This window comes from Rattus rattus, chromosome 14 (genome assembly GCF_011064425.1).
Source record: "Rattus rattus isolate New Zealand chromosome 14, Rrattus_CSIRO_v1, whole genome shotgun sequence".
In the NCBI taxonomy this organism is placed as follows: domain Eukaryota; kingdom Metazoa; phylum Chordata; class Mammalia; order Rodentia; family Muridae; genus Rattus; species Rattus rattus.
The window spans coordinates 70,167,329-70,171,671 of NC_046167.1; positions in this window are offsets into that span (position 1 = coordinate 70,167,329).

A 4,343-nucleotide genomic window follows, 5' to 3' on the forward strand; every position below is an offset into this window, starting at 1 on the left:
CCTAGAAAGGCTCAAGAAGCCTCTGCAGGATAGCTCTGCCTGTCAGTGCTGGCTCAAATTGCAGAACAGGCTTACTAAAGGCCAAGACAGTAGAACCAACCAGAGGATTGTCTGTTGTCTTCGCTTTAGGGCAGTGTTTCTCAACATGTGGATCGAGAACCCTTCGGAGGGGATTCAAACAACTTTCACGGGGGTCAGTCAAGACCATTGGAAAACACAGATATTTACATTACAATTTGTAACAGTAGCAAAATTACAGTTACCAAGTAGCAACAAAAATAATTTTACGGTTGGGGGAGGCCACCACACCATGAGGAACCATATCACAGGGTCACAGCATAAGGAAGGTTGAAAACCACTGCTCTAGGGGGCTCACGACTTGCCTTGAACCTAGAATCTGACAAAGCTCAGCTTGCGGCTTGCTTCCGAGTTGACCTCGGGCCTCAGCTCTGTAATGAGCTCCATCCGTGAGAGAAACAGGTGAGCGGTCTTGGCCTATCCTGCTCTCTGCGCCAGCAGTGACAGGTAGATCTATCCTGCAGAAACTCCCGGGACCAGAGAGCAGTGGGTAAAGCTTGTTGAGCCGTGTACCCCAGTTCAGTGATGGTGACCTTCACAAAGAAAAAGAGAGGATCCCTCTCCAAACTCCCTTCCGATTCTGTGCGTTGGTCCACCACTGTCTTTGTCTCATGGGGACCACAGTGCCCCAGGAACAGGTTAGTCCTAGTCCTATTTAACAGCATCCTGTGTCCCCAGGAAGGAAGATACACCTAGGATGTAGACACCTAAGTGCAGAGACGAAAGAGACTCTCAGTTATTCTTCACAGGAGAGAAGCATCTAGAACATTGCTCCCTTGCTTGGGTGGCTGGCAGCATCCTGGGGATAGGGGTGGGGGCAGTAGAGACATTAGAAGCCTTCAGCCTGGAAAATCCCCGTGTACAGCACATGGCAGTGGGATCCACGTACCTGCAGATGGCCTAGAGCTTGATCCCTGAGGGATCATGAACAGCAGAACCGGACATAGAGGTGCAAATTAAAGGTGAAAGCAGCTTCTCCCATTGAGAGAGAGCCTGAGTGATCTCTGTGCTGACGGCCCCCGTGGGAGCCTGCCTCAGACAGACTGTCTGGGCGGGAGAGAACATGCTGGAGGAGACTGCAGCCAAAAGGTCATCAATAACGGAGAGACCTCTGCTGGCTTTTAGGCCCACGACAGAGGCAACCCAGAGCTCAGCAGAGACTGTGGCATGGCTGTCCTGGGGCCCAGAGTTCTAGGCTCAACTCAGAGGAAATGGGCAAGGAAAAAGGAACCATTCTCTCCAGCAAGCCCAGCCGGTAGTTCGGTCTGTATTCAATGGTCCCCTTTGATGGTCTGGGACCCCAATTCTAGCCTGTCTTTTTATTGCTGTTAGCATTCTGGGGCTTTTTTGTTTGTTTGTTTTTTGTTTTTAAGATTTTATGCATATGCATATGCATGTTTTGCTTGCATGTATATCTGTCCAACACGTGCATGTACTGCCTATAGAGACTAACACAGACTGTTAGGCTTCCTGGACCCAGAGTTACAGGAGCTTATGAGTGTTCTCCACGGAGGCTGGGAACCAAACCCTTTGCGAGAGCAGCAAGTGCTTACCCACTGAGCCATCTCTCCAGCCAGCGTTGTATCATTGTTTTGAATAGATGTTCACGATCACGAAATGAACCCAAGGCTGCCTCCACACTGACCAGCTTACGCTCCCCTCTGACTAACTTCAAGCACGCTGTTTGCCCAGAAACACTGAGTTCTTAAACATTTATATAGTTTTCTACATCCTTCTATGAGAACGTTGGCTTCCTCTCTGTCCAGCTGAGCACGTTAACTCCAGAGATAAGATTTGAATCTCACAGGAGAAAGACTCCCAAGTGTGGTACCTTCAGGTGCACATACTGGACGTGGCTTTGGATCATCCCCTGAGCAGATATGCAGAGCCCCGGGCTTCTGGGCCTCTGCATCACAGTGTGAAGTAGGAGGTATTCAAGGCTAGCTGGAGGCTGTATCAGCCATCCAAGTGGGGGCAGCATTCCCAGCCCAGGAGAGCAGGTCCGCATGTTGTTTCACTGAACAGGGACATGTCTACCTCCCCCCTGCAGTGGTTGACATCTGCCTCAGGAAATATGAGAGGTTTATGTTGGGAGGTGGTCATGTGGGTGTGGGTGCATGTGGATACCTATGTATGGTGGCCAGGGGACAACCTTGAGTGTCATTCCTCAGACACCATCCATTGTTATTTTGTTGTTGTTTGAGATAGGGTCTCTTACTGGCTTGTAGCTTTCAGAGTAGGCCAGGCCAGCGGACTAGCGGGCTAGCGGGCTAGCTGGCTAATGAACCCCAAAGAGCCCCAAGGAATCCACCTGTCTCTACGTCCACAGCCTGGGAATACAACCACACCAGTTTGGTTATTGATTTTTTTATTTTGTTTTGTTTTTGTTTGTTTGTTTAAAGATTTGTTTATTCTATATAAGTACACTGTAGCTGTCTTCAGACACACCAGAAGAGGGCATCAGATCTCATTACAGATGACTGTAAGCCACCATGTGGTTGCTGGGATTTGAACTCAGAACCTATGGAAGAGCAGTCAGTGCTCTTAACCACTGAGCCATCTCTCTAGCCCTGGTTTATTGTTTTTAACATGGATTCTAGGGATAGAACTCTGCTTTCTCTGCTTCTAACAGAAGCACTGTCTCCCTGGTCTCCAGGAGATGTCTTCCAAATGTGATGTTCAGCGTGAGACAGTATGCAAAATTATTTTACCTCCAAGGTAGCTGCCACCCACATCTTGTCCGTGTCTCTTCCCGAACAACCTCAGGATCCACCTTTCCTAAAGAGCCTCCCCAAACAAAGTGTCCATCATCCCTAGGTACCGTCTGAGGCCTCCGGATGCCCCCTGGTACCTTCCTGGGCCCCTCCTCCTCCCCGTAAGCCATGAAGGACTCCTCCCTAAATGGTGCCTGGGGATCTTAGAGCTGCCCTGACAACAGAGTGTAAGGAGGACCTGCTGAACTGCTTGTTTGTGGATGGCACTGTTGTTTTCCACTCCCTGCATCTCAGCTGTCGAGCCAGAGGACTAAGTTGGCTTCAGGCCTATAATCTAGCCCTCAGCACGCTCTTGCTGTAGTACTTCCCACCTCCCTGAGCACACAGCACCGTTCGAGAGCTGTGTCCTTGTCAGCTTCCAAAGAGGCTGTGCCTTGTTCCAGTGCAACCACAGGAGGACTGACTCAGTGACTCCCGAGAAGGCGGCGACAGGAGAGGAGGCTCCCTCACCCAGACCCACCTCAGCGTTACCATCGCCCTCTTCTGAGCTTCAAGGTGAAGCTGACACCAGCTGCCAGAGCCCTGGGACGGCCCCCACCCCCATCTATTGTCTGATACCTGTTGTCACTTCCTCCCAACATACCCAGCAGAGCTAAGTGTCCCCCAGCTCTCCTCAGCAGCTAGGATGTCACCCCAATGTCTCTCACCACCAGTTGGAGCTTCCACTAAAATCGCTTCAGGGTGTTTTCCTCTCTTCTCTGAGCTATGTTTAGAGTTTCTCCCCACTGGTAACGTAGACATCCGAAGGCTCGAGGGAAACCAGTTATGCAAACGTTGCTAAGTGTGGTCTCTTCGCTTCTTCAGAGCAGCAGGACCAGAAAGTCAGTGTTCTGAGGTCATGGTAATCTACCCACTATTCTAGACCTGGCGGATGGCAACTCAGTATGGAAACTGCTATGATTTCTGCTGGCTGACATTAAACATGGTCCTAGGGAGAAAGTCTTCCTCTCAGTTACAGGCGAGAGGAGGTATATTCAATTTGTGAACCTATCTGCTTAGTCTTTGACAATTCCATATACATTTTCAGTCACTCCTGCCACTGCCTCCCGCCTCCCGTTCCCCCTAGACAGCTCCCACCTTCACACACACTCACACTAAAACACACACACACACTCACACTCACACACACACAAGCCGAGTCCAGTGATTACCACCAGCTGGGATTTTGCCTGGCCTTGTTGCCTTAGTTTCGTAAAGGTCCTGTGCAGACCACTAGACCCACAGTCACTTCAGGATCAAAATGGCCATGTCTCCTGCAGAAAACACCCTTCCAGGGCTCTCATCAGGGCTCCTCCGGCTCTTATATTCTTTCTGCACCCTCACCTACCACATTCCCTCAGTCTTGAGGGAGGGTGCTTGTTTTTTGTTATTGTTGTTGTTATTGTTGTTTTTGGCTTGCTGGGGGGTATACTCCAGGGTCTCATGCATTCTAGGCAAATGCAGATACAGAGCCACACCTCAGTTTCTTTTTTCTAAAGGAGGTGTCAGGGG